This window comes from Anser brachyrhynchus (genome assembly GCF_964034855.1).
Source record: "Anser brachyrhynchus genome assembly, chromosome: 6".
NCBI lineage: Eukaryota > Metazoa > Chordata > Aves > Anseriformes > Anatidae > Anser > Anser brachyrhynchus.
The window spans coordinates 42,417,951-42,434,745 of record NC_137700.1 but is presented as its reverse complement, the minus strand read 5'-3'; the positions used below and the strand labels follow the sequence as shown (position 1 = coordinate 42,434,745).

At 46.3% G+C, this 16,795-nt stretch overlaps 1 protein-coding gene across 3 annotated transcripts in view; it reads right to left on the bottom strand.

Moving 5' to 3' along the window:
• DOCK1 (dedicator of cytokinesis 1) overlaps positions 1–16,795 on the bottom strand; it is a 281,310-nt gene that overhangs the window by 88,240 nt on the left and 176,275 nt on the right. The window lies entirely within an intron of this gene.

The following is a 16,795-nucleotide window of genomic DNA, read 5'->3' as shown; positions in this document are numbered from 1 at the left end:
GTGCGGCCACACCAGGAGGTCCCACACCTCTGAACCAAAAGGAGCCCACGACCAGCACCTCTCTGTTCCTCAGTGTGCCCCAGGCCTGTGCCAACGCTAAAATCGAAGAGCACCAAGGCAACGCCTAGCCAGGTGTGTGTCACCTGAAGGTGCCCCTGAAGGCCCCTGGCCAAGCGGAGCAGGTTGCTCCGTGCCGTGCCCAGTCTATTTGGATATCTATTTCCGAGCTTGGGGACCACAGGACCTCTCTGGACAACCTCTGCCAGGGCCCGACCACCCTCACCATCCTCATTTCTCAGTCCCCACTCTGAAGGGCAGGGTGTGATTCCTGGAGGAGTGCAGGAAAGAAGGAACTCAAGGCTTCTTTCCCAAAAGCACCAGTAAAGGTTGTCTCCTGAAATTTTAAGATTTAACTCCAGCCACGGATATAACCTCATGTACTAAATCTCACCTCCTAGGGATTTTTATGACGGAGTAATAAAAGCTCAGAAATGGTGTTTTCTAATGGAAATGCTACAAGACAATTTAATTTAAGAGTTTTTAGCTAAGGCTACAATACCGGGAAGCCAGCGTCCACAGCGAGCAGACAGCATCAGCGCTCCTCTTCCCAAAAGTTAATATTCTAAAGAAAGATGACTTACTGAATCCAAAATGACTATTTTATTACGATACCTGGCAAAATTGCAATAGATCTTATAGTTTAAAAGAAAGGTAATTTGTTGCAGTCCTGCTAGAAGAAATCTGCAGTCGCCTTAGCCATTAAACAAGCAGTTTTCACTTTAATGCGCTGCCCAATAAAAGGCAAAAAGTCTTTGCTACGGAACACTTCTCACAACCTGCCCTGGCCGAGTTTATCTGCTGAAAGCATCACTTCCAAAAAGCTGTGCAACCACAGAGGGGAGCTGCGAGGGGTCCCAGGCACTTGCCCAGGCTGCTGGCCAGGATTCAGCTAGGTTTTGCAGGGGTAAAATCAATAAACCCACAGATTATTTTTTTCCCTATCACATTGTTGTTGTTTTTTTTTTTTTTAAAGAAGAATTCGGTCTGGAAAGAGAAATAATTTTAAAAAGGGAATACACTCGTGAAGTGTGAGAAAGGACATTGGGTAAATTTTCCTGCAAAGGGTGAATGTCCCATGAATTTGGAAAAAAAATTTCAAATACATGACGGTGTCTCACGGTTTGCAACAAGGGAACCTCTCTCATTTCCTGCTGACAGCACTGTCCTTTGTTACTTAGGCATTCCTACAGGTACCTTGAATACAGATTAAGACTACTTTGGGTAATCATGGATAAATCAATAGAATTGATTTGCTACATTTCAAATTCTTTGACATTTTCATCAATCGTGCAATCAATTGTTTAGACAATTGCAGCTGGCTAAATAAATCTAACACAGCTTGGAAAACAATCCTATTTTTTTTTTCCTGTGGATATTTAATTACTTTATCAAAGTCCATCAGAGAATAGAAATGAGGAAAAAGAAAGGAATCTGCAGACCAAGGTGTGCAAAGGTGAGTTCAGCACCACATCAGTGCTGCTGGGGTCATAAAACAGGTGTGCCCCACTCAGTTTGCTGGAAAGGACTTTTTGCTTCGTACAGCATCCTAAATGTAAAGTTAATCATGGTGCCTGATGGCAAAAAACTTGCACTGAAGGTAAAAAGAATTCAGCTTTTAGCCCTACGCCTTACCGTTACTTTTCTAGTCTAACTACCAAGAATCACGACCAAGAGAGCCAACTTTCACAAAATCAGGACCTCCTTCCTCCCCGCCCCACGTGGTTAAAACACAATCTTCTTGTAAGAGATGTGAACGATGTGCCTGCAGTGCCTGCTCTACTTTGCTATTCCAAGGACACTTAGGTTGCTGGCAGCCTCGTGAAGGGATCACTGATGCTAGAAACGTATGGGGGGAAAAAAAAAACACCTTCCCGGAGCTTTAGGTAAGCCTGCGTTTGATCCAAAGCGTTGCTCCCAAATTTTGCTGCGACACAAAACATTTCGGGAAGGCAGCGGGGTATGCGAAGAAGGAGCGAAGCGAGACGGGAACAGCGCTCGCATCCCGAGCAGCCTACTGCTCGCGTAGCCCAGCTATTAACCTCTGGACAAGATCAGTGGTTTGCTATTCTTCTAATTTCTCTTGCAGGCTCCTGTCTGCTGCTGCTGTAGCAAGGAGACACGACCGGAATGGAAGCTTCGATACGATCCTTCGATACCTTCAGCACAGCGCCCACCAGGGCCCGTCCCACCGGCGGTGCTCAGCAGATTTGGGGCTCACGCGGGAGGCGTCAGTCTGCCCACAGGCACCAGGTCACGCACAGAAACCGTCACGGGGGATACAGAAGTCAGGGTTAATAGTAAAAAGGGGCAGTTACGGCCAACAGTGCTGCTGCAAATTTAAGGGAGGGACAGGGCTCCCGTGGGAAGGATCTTGCGGAGGCAAGGTGCAGGCAGAGGCAGAGAGAAGGACGAGAGAAAAACCTTTACCCAAAGGCAAACACAACGGGAAGGTGCATGTGGCTGGCAGGGGGAGAGGACAGCTACTCTGGAGCATCCATCTGGCTGCTGGCTTTGTCGGTGATGGTTGTTAGGGGATTTATTTTCTTAATTTTTAATTTTACATGGCGACTACTTACTCCAAGGTCAGTAAGGAAAGGGTTTTCGCTTCCTGCCCAGGGTTCACATCAGAGCTGAGCCTTGCTGCAATTAGCTGCCCCAGGTGATCAGTCCCGAGCAGCCCCACAACATTCCTCTCATACGTAACATTTTTTCTGTTCTGGTACATCCCTTATTTTGGGGAAGCCCAGAGACGCTGATTGCCTCTGACTGCCTTCAGCCTTCATTTCATCCTTACGAGGCACGTGCTTTCTCCAGTTTAGAAGGGCTAAATAATGCCGCAGATAAAAACGAACCATCTTATAACAAACGGCAGTGGAAAGGAACAATCAAACCCATTTTTGTTCGCTCCCCTAACACGCGTGCCACACACGAGGAGAGCTCCAGGGCAGCAGAGGGGCAGTTCGGATGCCGTGAGCAGGCGCTTCCGCAGGGAAGCAACGTGCTCTGGTGCAACGTGGCTGAAGCGCGAGGTCTTCGGACGTGTTCAGGGCTCCGGAGGACCTGGCCCTCCCTCTGCCACGCCAGTCCTCCCCAAACTCCTCCCTGCGATTTTACAGCTGGCAATTAGTTGCTGCCTGGTAAAGTCAACACCTCCGAGGCAAATGCAATCAGGGTCGCAAAAAAAAAAAAGGAAAAAATGGCCAAGTGCGTCAATGAGAAATTTTCTGTTGAAATTGTCAAGTTGTACTAAGTTGTGAAACATAATTGTGGCTATACGTGCCACTGAGTACGGCTGTACCCCTACGAGTACAGCCAGAGGTATCTGTTTTCTACTAAAGACTCCTCCCTGCCTCCACACCAAGGATGGAGACCGAAGCTACAAAGTACCACCAAAGCATTGCCCGCTCGCTAGAGAAGACCTACTAATAGGACAATAATATGGTCTTCAAATGGAACACTGGTAATTATTTTAATGCCCTGGCTGCAGGAGTCTTCCAGCTAGATCCTCCAGCATGAAATCTGCTCCTTTACCACTTCTTTCATGCAATACTTTATTTTCTCTTTCACTGTTAATCTGAGGAAGCTCTTCAAGATACAAAAATACGCTATATATGGGTAAGATATTTTTAAACCTACAGGAAACTATCTGGCTTTTGAAATATATATAGTATCTTGGAAACCCTTTCTTAGTACACCGTAAGGCTGAACTTTTATTTCTGACAGATGAGTTCGTAAGACTGCGTAATGACTGCAAGGAGCGGCTGCAGTATGTTGAGCCTTCATCTCCACGACAGCCGAGCCATATAAAAGTTTGGTTTGACCCAGAGAGATAAGCGTGTCCCCAGTACTAAGGCAGGTCTATTCACTTTGTCCAAAACACAGCACTTTGGGTTTGGAAATGACCCTAATTTGGAAAGTTCCTGACTGCAAGCAGAGCAGAGCACTGTGAACCCCCTGGCGCAAGGGGTGTGAGGATCGGGGCTGTGTGGCTCCGAGCCTTGCAAGGACAGGACAGATGGCCAACCACGTCCCAAAACCAGTGCCATGGGGATGATTTTCCTGGACTGGGTCAAAATATAGTTGGGCAAAAGGCTCGCATAACATTTATGCGCCATTTATGCTCCTTTTATGCTCCCCTCTGGCCTGAACTGCATATTTTGTCTATCTCTAGACATATAATTTATAATGCCAATGGCACTGAAGCTGAGCAGCTTCTTTGTGAGTAGCCTGTAATTATTTTATGGGCTCAGATGGGTGACAGGAACAAAGCGAGAAAAAATCTATACCAGCCCCAGTGCTGATTCCCTCCTCAAAAAAAAAAAACAAAAAAACATTCACAGCGAAGATGTTTTTTTAAGGCAAGGGTGGCACAGGTAGCAACATATAGTAACACCTAAAGCTGTCAATCTTATCCAGCTTAATATTATATAATGAAAGAGCGTATCACTTTGCTGTTGCAAACCATGACATGTACTTGACGTAGTTAATTGGAGGAGTCGGGTACTGCTGTTATACAGCAGCCTTTCCCCTTGCCCAGGAGCACAGCTCCGTCCCACAGACCACAACGAACGCACCCAGAAGCTGCCTGCCCCAGCCAGAAGGCAGCACCTGATTTATGGGAACACCACAAATGTCACCAAACCGGAGGGCACTGCTCAGCCTGAAGAGGAGGAGGTTCAGTGGGATCCCATCCACGTCCATAACTACCCGAAGGGAGGGCGCTAAGAGGACGGACCCAGGCTCCTCTCAGCGGCACCCAGGGCCAGGCCCAGAGGCCTCGGGCCCAAGCTGGAGCCCCGGGGGCTGCCCCTGGCCCCCAGCAGCACGTCTGTGCTGGGCGGGCGCCGCAGCCCTGGCACAGGCTGCCCGGAGAGGGGCTGGGGGCTCCTCCTGGAGAGCTTCAAACCCACCGGGACCTGGGGCTGGGCACCCTGCTGGGGGGGCCCTGCTGGGGCAGGGGGAACCAGAGGGACCTGAGCTCCCTGCCCGTTTCAGCCAGGCTACGGATCTGTGAAGTCTCGTGCCAGGACATCTGTACGACAAATTCACTCAAAGCCAATACACAACTTGTTTTCTCCCTCCACTGCACCGAGGTTTAAGCAATAATGTACGTCTAAAGTCATACACCACCAGCTCGAGGCCCACGACAGTCTTTGAGCATCCTGAACTTGCAGCACTTATACCTACGGAGCGCAGGATGGGCTAGGACGCAGGAAGAGACAGCGACATGCCCTGTGAGGATGAAGGCTTGTTCGGATGCAGACGGATTTTCCCGACGCCCAGTAATGAAGCCGCTGTTGCAGCACCGCTCAGGCGCCAGCACCAATAAGCCAGAAGCGAGCCGAGCGGCACGCCGCGACTGGCAATGGGAGCCTCCTGACAGAGAGGGATGCTGGCCTTACAGTGATTCATGAAGGACAGGAAAATGCTGCTTTTAGAAAGGATATTGATGCTCACCCAGATGAGACTTGCCAGCATTTCCACGTCCATCTGCAGCAGACATTATGGGAAGGCTGGCAAAGGCGAGAAGCTATATAGGCCAGCACCAAACGACTACGGTATTTGTCAAAGGTTTATGTAAGGTAAGAAGCACAGTTTTCTGGACTTTTTCCATATCCTAGCAGACAAATTAAAGCCAGAACGGCATGCAGTTTGTTCAGATTTTACATATTTTCAGCTCTAACGTCAGTAGCACACAAACTGTGATCGCTGAAAATGGATACCCAAAAGATATTAAAAGTGGCTGCAAGTGGCACGCAAAGCTCTGACAGAATTTATCGTGCCTTCAATCAAAAGTTTTAGCATCATAGCATCAGCACAAAAGCCTGCACTAAGGGTTCGGTTTTGCTCACTGCGACAGCCAGGAAGATGTGGGAAGGCCTGCTGAAGATTTAGGGGATGTTAAAATTGAACGTGTGCTATTTCTGCTTTCCTCATGTCCCCCAGGTCCCTGGTAGATAACAGTATTTTAAAAGAAAACATGTAACAAGTTTTTTATACATTATTGCTAAAATGACTTCAATACTATTTTCTACAAATGCCAACTCTGAGATAAAGATTCATTTTCCCTGTATTTTCGGAGCCTTTTCCTTTTTCCTCTAGCTTCATTGGAAAGAATAACACCCCCTCCCCTGCTATTTGGGCCATGTAATTCAAATTTTACTGGGAGAAAAAATGAAGAGGTTTTTATGATTTTTTTTAGATATACCTACCTTAATATTTAATCTGCTCTATCGCAGTTGTGAAATTCTCTCTTTAGGCATACTTAAAAGTTATACATTTCCTATCACCCGTGCAACGTAAGTAAGGGTGAAAATGAGCCTCACAAAAAGCGATTTAGTTCCCTACATAAGAAAGCATGAGCTGAGGATACCATTCAAGTGCTGTTCCTATAATGGGGAATAGATTCACTTATGTGGCGTTCACTCCGATTTGTAATTTACTATGAAATTGTAGTATCTTTATTCCCAAGCCGTCATTAAATGTTTAAGAATCTAATGCCAGCAAAAGGGGAGAAATAAAGGCTTCTGAAGGTTCTCCTGCGATGACAACTCTGAAAGCGTTGACATTTTCATCAGGAATAACCCAGCTCCCTTTAGTAATGCCGCTCGCAGCGGAGGCCAGAAGCCCCATTCAGCCCTGCCCTTCGCCACGTGCCAAAGCCAAGGACCAAACCCCAAATTCAGGGCACCGCAGGCTGCCCCTCGTCCCTGCACCAGCACCCCTGTGGGGTCACGATGCTGCCTGAGGGTCAAGCACCATGGGACAAGCTGCTGTCCCCAAAGCCGGGCACCCCACACCATCCTTCCAGAAGGGTACCACGTAGGGTTCCCATCACCAAGCGCCAGGCGGTGGTGCTCCTGCTGCCCTGCAGGATGCGCCTTCCTGGGCATTTGAACTATTTTACCGGCTCTTGTAAAACATCTCAAGTTTTTCTTTTAAATAACAAGGAAAGAACGATAACAACCAGACTAACAGCATTCGTCACCCCGAGGGAAGGAAAAGCAAAATTCATTAGGAGATGTTATACCCTGTAACATGCTACGGATAGGTTCTGAATATTTTCACGATTCTGTGCTACTCTGCAGGCCTTGGCATGCCACCTACATCCCTTCTGTACAAAAAGAAAATACGTATTGAGTCACAAAATAAACAGAGCTGAAGAATTTCCCCCAAACCTCAGCAGGATTTCGAACTGCCACCTACCTGCCAAACATTTCTCATTTCATTACAACATACTACCAACTGCTGAAGATGCTTTTGCACCTCCTTTAAAATACCACGGCACAGCTCAGATACAAATAATTATCGATTATTTTCTCCGTGCCACAGTTGGATAATTTAATTGTGCAGACACACAAAGAAGAAAGAACAACGCAGAGTCCAAATTAACCCTACACACATTATTTCTGCAGGAGATTGTCTTAATTGCAATTACGCATTCAAAGACCAACACAACACTTTGTTCTTAATTTGTATGTCGTATAATGAATAGGTTTTAAATTAGTCAAAAAAAGTAAATATTAGACTGTGACAAATCATAATTACTGCATGATCACAGCTGTATAAATTAACTTCTGCTAAGAAGTTTTCAGTTGTGGTAAACAGACTTTTTTTTTTTAAAGTCAATTTGTACAGCTCAGTAATTTGGGGGCTCGTCTTCTCTCATTCGAAATTACTTAAAAACACATTTATAGGGTCAGGCCCAGAGAAAAGTGGCTCTGGAAAACGTAAGAACATTGTAGCATGTTGCTTTGCCTAAATTAACGTGAAATGTGCTGGGAACAGCACTGTGCCAGCACAGTTTCTGATGCGCAAGCTGCCAGCTCCGAGACAGGCCCTTCCCCAGGCACTGTGCGGGGTGGGATCCAGGCACAGCAACTCCACAGCACGAGATGAAATCTCACGCTGAATTTCACTGGACTAAGAGCTGTCTGCGATAAAGATGCCGAGAAGGGCAACTCATCATACAAGGGCAAATTAAACGAGCACAGACAGGCGATGAAGATAGATATTGAGCAAAATCAGAATACGGGATGTCTGGTATGACTCCTGGTAGGCCACCATAGCGTACATTATAACTCCTCCTTACGGTGTGAGTTAACATCTGTCCATCTAGGCGACAAGGTATTTGCATCTTCTGTTTGGTGTTAGAGAACAACTAAAGCTTCCCCTTCACTCACGTGGAACTGCAGAGGTAATCTTGCCGCTGCCTCTGCCAGGCCCAGCAAGCTCATTTCCTCAGCCTGCGAGGAGTTTCACCACCCAAACGAACACGATCGATCCGGGTGAGAAGCACATCAGTGCTTGCCTACTCCTTCCCCAGCCGAATTCAATATCTCCTCCTTTTATTTAACGGGGAGTCAATAGGGACATCTCCGCACGTGTCCCAGGCACGACCGCTCGGCTCGGCAGCCCCAGGGCTGGGAGGCACACGCGTGGAGCTCCCGAGGGACGGGGAGGAAGGCCCAAAGCCTGGTGGGCCTGGGCTGAAATGTTTGTGGGTGCTGGCAGGGCAGCGAGGCTCTGCTAAGGGTGCCTTCATTTCTGTGGGGCCTGCAGGGGAAGTCTTAGGGTCAGGGCTCAGTCTGCATGGGGCTCCTCGCGTGGCTCTCCCACCAGCACCTGGGGTCCATTTCCGAAGGCAAACACGGGGCAAAAACCTTGCAAACTATTGGTGGTTTGCAAGTATATTTTTTACTTGAGACAGCTCTTACAGTGCATTTGAAGGAAGCTTTATCTAAACTGAAGGTAACAGCAATAAAGGCAAAGCTGAAAAGCGGGGTGAGAAGCAGAGATCTGAAGAAATAAAACCACACCCGTAGGCCCCTCCCCAGATAACATGCTATCCAAAAACATGGGGCACTTGAGAGCCACCCTCCTCCTCCTCCCAGCTGCCCCCGTAGCACAGCAAGTGCTACACATAAGGAGTGCCTTCATTACGACAAAGAAACTGTTTTTAGATAAAAAACACCTAGATTATAAACGTGTGAAGCAATCACATCAACACCTACCTGCTCTGAATAGACAATTTCTTACCACACTTGCACTCCTGTGTGCACGTACGGTATGGCTCTACGAGAAACCACATCGAAATTGGAAAACCAGCCTTAAAGCCACAGAGATTGACTTGGATAAAAGAACTGAAGAAGCCTGACTACATAACATTTATTTCAAATTAATTTTCTGCCATCCAGCTACAATCGTTCATTTTTCCCTATGAACAGGATCTAATAAGACCTAATAGGTAATAAATCAGATTCCTAGTTTAGGGCATTAAGAAACTGCAGTGAAACGTTCTGCTAGACCAGCAAGGTCTACGGCACTCTGTTCCACAACAGTCGGGGCATTAAAGAGCCTTAAATCAGCAGGCTGTCCCTCTTCAGCTCTGACCACTCCCGTGGCTTCCAAATTTCAGGAGGAGAAATCATTCTTTATGGCAAACTCCGTAGCTGCAAGCAAAGCAATTTAAAAATCACTTTAGGAGAGCAGTTCCTACGTACGGCTTCTGTTACAGATCACTCGGCTTCGGCATTTACAAAACGCGCAGTTTAAATAACACAAATGGGTTATCAAATTATCGTGATGTAAACAGATAGAGAAGTTGCTCCCAATCAACACATCCATTACAAACCAGCAACAAAACAGGATTATTTACTCAGCATCTATTCATTCCTGTTAATTTGGCACAGCGTTATGAGAACTGAGGCTTTACATGCAGCACACTCCGACCTTCAGGATAACGTGGTAACGCCGTACGTGTTGCCTGAGCCATCTTCTTGTACAGGAGAGGTGAAATAACCACGCGACAACATCGCAGTCACTCAACTCTCGTGTCAAAGCACATCCACCTCAGTGGTTCACCACAGCATGCTGTGGCCACCTCCACCAAACCAACCTTCTTAGCTCCCAGCATCTGAGGTGTACAGAACCAACCTTCCTCTTCTGGCTTGATCCAATGGGGTAATGACACACCAAGACGTTTTTTGGGAGCATCTTGGAGGTGTCAACCTCTAGCACAAAGAAGGGAATCCAGAAGGACCATCTAGGTGAGACTTCACAGAAGTACGTAACTCTGCGGGTTGTTTGGGGTGAATGTTTGCCTATGCTGCGCTCAAAACCTAAGCACCGCATTGACCTTCCTTAGTTTTGGATACAATTCTGAATTATTTTTCCGACTTACGCGCTGAGGACGGGAACTGCGCTATTTCGATTAGAGTTATGGGTTAACGTTCATATAGCAAATGTTCTAGTTATCGAAATGGAGCAGAACGTTTCATGTGAAAATAATATATCATTTGAATTCTGGTCTTCACTGCTGGTTATTCACTGCATGTGCACAGGCAAATTACTTAATCCCTCTATGAATCAACTCAAACATCTGTAAGGTCAACATAACGCAGATGATCTTCCCCAGATGCTCTGAGATTCCTATAAAAATAACGCCACTTAATATTATTGCCGCTACATAAAACTGATGCTATCCATCTTGCTTTACGGCAAGCAAGACATCTTTGACAACGGCACCCCTTTAGCAAAAATGAGCTGAACAAGTTGGTGAAGTTTCATTTCCACACAATGCCAAACTGTTTGGGCAACAAATCCCAAATGCAGTTTCTCAGATTAAAATGTAGTAACACCAGTATGTGTGTACACTTGCAGATGAGATGATATTGAGCCAGCTTGCCAACGACACGTGTGTTACGATTTGATTACGTGGTGATTTTCCACCATGGCTAGCTCGCAGGAAAGTAAAATTTTAAGGTAAGCTAAAATCATCAAAACAAAATCACCAGCAAATACTGCAATGGCGTTTATTTTCACATAATTTGCTGAGATACCTTGAAAGAGATGCTGTTGCACATCACCACGTTCTCTGCTGCTCACCTACATGCTGAGGAATGGAAGTGCTCGCGGACCTGCCAAGGAAACACCTCTCGCCCCGCAGCGCAAGTCCTCACCGCAGACCACAACCCCGCTCCCCTACGTGAACGCACTGCACAGAAAGACAACACTTTCTTCCCTGGGATTTACCGCTGCTATGTTTAAAATCTCTTACTTTCATGTCAATATAAACCAGAGAAATTTAGAAAAATACTGGCACTGAGTTACTGACGTAAGAGAACAAAATACCTAAAAGCTGAAATTACCCACTCGCACCATCTTACTCAATTTTTGTTAAATTAGCTTAAAATAAACTTTAAACACAAACATTGAATACACTCACAGCTTTAAAAAACTGAAACTAGAAATAATACAAGTCAAATGATTTGATTAGGCACAGTAGTTTTTATCTCGCTACCAGATTTAGATCCTGACCAGCCCCTTGCAGGGGTACAAGGTATGGGATTCAGGAGCTACTGGGGTTACTGAGCCGGCAGAGCACTGCCGGACAGCCCCTCGCTGTCTATCAAAGGGCAAGAAAGAGAATGTTTTTCCCCTTTCCAATGATATCTGGAGTCCTACATTGTGTACAAACTCCCTGTGCTCTTTTTGAAAAGCCGGACTTGAATTTCCTCTTCCTTTTTGTTATAGGAACTGTCTTGACTAAGACATAAACAACCCCAATACCCAGGGCAGGCACTTCTCCCTTAGATCAGTGGGAAGGAGTTGCACGTTTTGTGACTCCCTCCAGACCTTCTCGGTGCCCCGCAGACCCTCAGCCCTGCATCCCCCAGTAGCAGACAGCACTCTGAGGGCCAGGCAATTTATGATTCAGGGAGAGAAGGAAACGTTAAGGGAACCGCTTTGTAAGCTGACAATGGCCAAAGCGATTGCTTACTGCGGTCAAGGAGAGCTGAAGGTACTGCAGGACACCTGGAAGCCAGGGCCCGCTCCTGGATGAACTGCACAACAGACTCGCAAAAAGTGTCATTTTCGTAAACAGGAACTTTTAATTACCCTGTCATTTACAGATCTGTTGGTAGGATAAGAGCACCTCACAAATGCGTGTTTCAGTGGTAGGTGTGTGCAACCATCAGCAAAGATTAATCAGCTGAGAAGTTAGCAGGACAAAGTCTTGCTTTTTTTTGTATTTCACAACTTAGAAAAAGGGGGGCTGGGGTGGATAAAAAACAGCATTATAAAGTTAGTGATTAGTGAAGTTAATTTACAGATGGAACGAGGCAGAGGGGCACTCCTGGTGTGTGCACCCAGTGCACGTGGTGCACAGAAGCAGCTCCGGGAGGACCTGCTGCATGCCTCGTGCCATGGACATGCCCGTCACCAGCATGAGTGGCTGCTCCCCGAGGCTGATGGATGACAGTAAATATCAGGATTGAATTTTTTTGGTTTTTTTTTTGTTTACTCCAGTGAAATTTCTAAGAGGATTTGCATAGAGGAGTTTAGATCTATGACAAGTATCAAACCCAAAATGCATTTAAATGGTCGTGAGCACTGATGTTGTCCTGGTAACGCAACATCACAGTGTTCCGATGGACAAATTTCACAGAGAAAAGAGTTTTCGAAGGAAAGATGAAGTCCTTGCCCTTTGCTCTTACCAGAGCTGATGGTGCCCAGTACCAAAGAGCCCCTCCTGCTGCTGCTGCACCCCCAGCCCAAGGAACTTGCTAACTAACGCGCTGAATTCAGACAAGCACCAGGAGAGAGTAGCACGAGATAAAACCTTCACATGGTGATTTTCTCTAAGCATATGAAAACATTTACACCTTATTTTTTTTTAATCTTAGAAAAGGCTTTTAGGGATTGCTCTTTCCTCAGCCTAAGACTCCTAATAGATTCTGCAGCACCTCCAAACCCACCGCTTGCTCTGTAAGATGTCTTAGGGTACTTGCACACAGGGTTATTCACTGCAGGGAAAGAATACCATTAGTAATAAATAGCACTGGGACACGGGCAAAAAAAAAAACCTGCTTCATTATCACTGCGATTTCATTTAATAACACAAACGGGAAGTACTGGGTGGTAATTCTTTCAGTGCATGTCCGTCACCCTCTCTAACCCATGCCATCCGAGGGAAGACTGCTGCCTTTGCTGCCTTTACAGCCCCAGGAACCCCTCCTGCTGGAGGAGGATTTGGACTGGGAGCAGGGCACATTTACCTCCTCCTTGTCCCGGTGAACCCTGCTACTTACCAGGTGGAACAGCACAAGCCCCACGTTAAATCAAGGCAACTGTTATATTTCATCTGTCAGGCTTGTGCAGGTAGGGTTCCCGTGTCAGAACAAGAGAACAACTTCCACAAAAACACCTACGCAAAAGGGATTGGATATTTTACAGGAGGGAGAGCAGCATGCTCCAGCGCAAACCTCCACACAGGGTATGGTGAAAGTTTACAGATTTAAATCCTGGATAAGGCCAAAACAGAGGAGTCGATGCTATCAGGGGAGTAAAAAAAAAAAAACCAAAAAAAAAACCATGTGCCTCAAATGCCGAAGCCCTTTTGCCACAGCCTTCAGCGGGGTAATTTTTTCCCCTAACTTCCCAAGCAAACAAATTATCAGTTCACATTGCAGCTGTTACAAGTTATAAAGGAAATTAATGCAACAGCCTAACTGAAGTGAGTCTAATGAATGAAATGTTATTTATTTTTTCCCCCATGGACTCCTATGTCCACACAAAGAGTTCTGTAAAGATAATACCTAGAAACTGATCAAAAACGAACAAAAATCTATTTAACAACTCTGCTTCCTTTCAGAGATGTAATTCAGTTCTGAACGTTGTTTTTATTTTTTTTAAAAGATGCAATATAGAAGGATCTGGTGCAAGTTTGTCACTGGCACTACTCTACTATTCTCCCACGTCCTTTCGTTCTGTGCAGTTTCTGTCCACAAATAATTACAGTGAAATCCCAACCAACCTGAACTCATGAAACAAAATCTTGCAAGTTACAAGTGCCCAATGTCTGAAACTCACAGTAACGTCACTGCGATGCACGCTGTAGGACCACAACGTGGTGCGTGGTGTGCATGTTCATACAAGTGATCCTTAGACTCTGTCTATTTTCCCATTTCTTATTAGCAGCTCTGATGTTGGAAGTTAAAATACATTTTATAAGCCAGATGAATAAATCACATATGCCAGCATAAATTTTTCATGATTTCTTCATAAATTCCTCATTTCTTGTTGTCAGTTGTCTTGGCAGAAACTAAAATATATGAAGCTGTAAAAACAGCCCTCTAATTAAGACAACTGTCTCCTTCCACTAATAGTTGGCAGCAGACATGCCATGCATCACCCCGTGTGCACACCGCAGTGAAGTGGCCTTCTGTGAATTCAGAGAACTGAAACAAATGTGCATCACCTTCGTCTAGGTGGTTATCAGCTGAGCCACTCTCTCCGCGACACCTACTCCATCTCGGGGTTTACATTTAGTGCTTGTTTCCCACGTAGAAATTCATATTCATTACAAACTGCTTTGTTTCACTTAGGCGCTGATGGAGATTTTCAACTTCTTTGATAAAAAGACATGAGTTTACTAATTTATTTTTTTTTTCTTACTAGATCAGAGAGAGTAACTTCAGACAGGACAAATGAAGAAATGGGTGAAGAAAGCGAGTCCTTGGCCTGTAGGACAACCTACGTTAGAGCTGAGCCCACACTCCCCAAGGGGAACCAAGCCCCTGTTCCCCTCCTTGGCAATCCCGATGCAACAAAACACAGCCGTGCTGGGAGAATGACCTACGGAGGTTTGCTCTGCATACCCAACAGTGCCAGCTGAAGGAACGCCAAGCTCAGCACACATTTATATCGTTCCACTGCTACACTTAACACTCCAGCACTGAATTTGGCAAGGAGCAACACCAGCAATCCCTCCACACACCTCTGATCAGCATTGACCTGAAAAAGTACAGGCGCTTCTTGGCACCACCTCCAACAGTCGGACAACCTGGGAAGGATGACGAATAACTCCTAACTCCTACAAACAAATACGTAAATTAAAATATCTGTTGAAAGCAGTGAAAATTACAGGTTTAGGTAGGTTAGGAAAACTCAATGGCTAAAAAGTAATCACTTCTGGGTACAGGGGCTGAATGCATGTGGTAGACCTTAAAGTGCGTGACCCTGAATGAAGTGAGGGAAGTAAACCCCCGTATGAATGAATATATTAGGTTCTAAGTAGCTGATATCTCTCAGAGAGGAATATTTTCCTTAAAACAAAACAAAAACATTTCCTAGATAAAGTATGACTGAGGTGTTTGCAGAAGCAGCACACTGCAAAACATAGTGTGACAAATGAAAAAGCGTTTGGTGCTCAAGAAGAGTTTATACAAAACACTCTTGGTTTTGTCACTTGGCAATTTTACTTTGATTTTTAAAAACTAAACATGTTTGCTGGGTGAAAAGGTGCAAAACAGTCCAGCAAGAAGAACATGAGAAAACAGCATGGCAGGGAGAGTGAGTATTGCAAATGCGTTGTAGTATCGCGCCTCCTTCCAAAACCTCACCGACAAAAACATGCAACTAAAATTCATTCCAGAAACGTTTTTGTTTGGATATCTTTGTAAGTCAATTGTCAGAAAACTATCAACTATCTTCTTCTATGTCTTACTTTCTCAATCCTGTATTTTTGTTTTGCCTTGCGTACTTGCAGACATTACTGGGCTTGCAAAAGGCAAACCGCAAAGTAATAAAATTTATCAAAGCCAAACACAGAAGGGAACTGAACAGCAATTACTGAATGAATACCTGAAGCCTCAGAGGGAACGTTTCAGCATTAAGAAATGAGTAGTGTCATAAAGGTAAATAATTTTAAAGTTTCCTATTAATACAGGATCACCTGTTATTCCAACAAAGCCACTCCAGTTTGACTGCTATAAATAAATAAATATTTTCAGACATACCCTGAGAACAACACAACAGTGGGTTTTGAGGCTCCGTTGACTCGCCACCTGCAGCAGATCAGCAGAAAGCTTCTCCTTGCCCGTGTGTCCCTACATTACTCTCACTTCACCTCGATCCCAAGTTTCCTACCAGCCGCTGGCCACAAACTCACTTTGCTACATCGGTGTGGATGTGAGGAGAGCCCGAGGAAGAGCAGCAACGCCTGCAGGCTCCGGCAGGAGCAGGCAGCCCCAGTTATGCCCCATGCCTGAGGAACTGTAGGACCTCTGGAGGGAAAACTTGTGTTAGGCTCTGCCTCCTCCTATTAACACCTCCTGTTTCCCACCCTGCCCAACCACAGCACCTGCGAGCACCGAGGCTGCAGCGTAATTGCTCTCAGCCTGCCAGCTGCAGCTCTTCCCAGCGAGATCCCCTCCGGCCACGAGGCTGCAGGAGGCGTGCTGCTAACAGGGCACAGCTGGTACCAGGGCCCTGTGTGATGCACCCGCTGTGACCAGGGCGGCAGCTGGGGACACGAACCACCTTTGTGATAGATGTGCTACCCCCACGTTACACGCGGTTTAGGGATACGGGACCAAGGCTGGGATACACGGAGCAGGCTCACCCCCGCCAGCATCCCACCCGAGGCCACGCTGCCCATCGCGTGGAGCCCTAAGGCAGCAGCACCCTCGGCTCTGGGTCCGGGAGGCCAGCACCGAGCCGGGAACGAGCCACGGCACGGGGTGCACAGCCAGACACCAGCCCGATGCCAGCTGCTGAAGGACAGACGGCACCTGAGCCAGCATAAGGCCTGCCAATACAAATTGAGCCGTCAGAAAAAAGAGCAAATTTAAGCAGGCAGATGATTCCGTTCCAAGTCAGCACTTCACTTACACAGGTGCGGGGTTTTTCACCCCGTGGTGGTAGCTCTACCAGGCACAGGCAGGCCGTG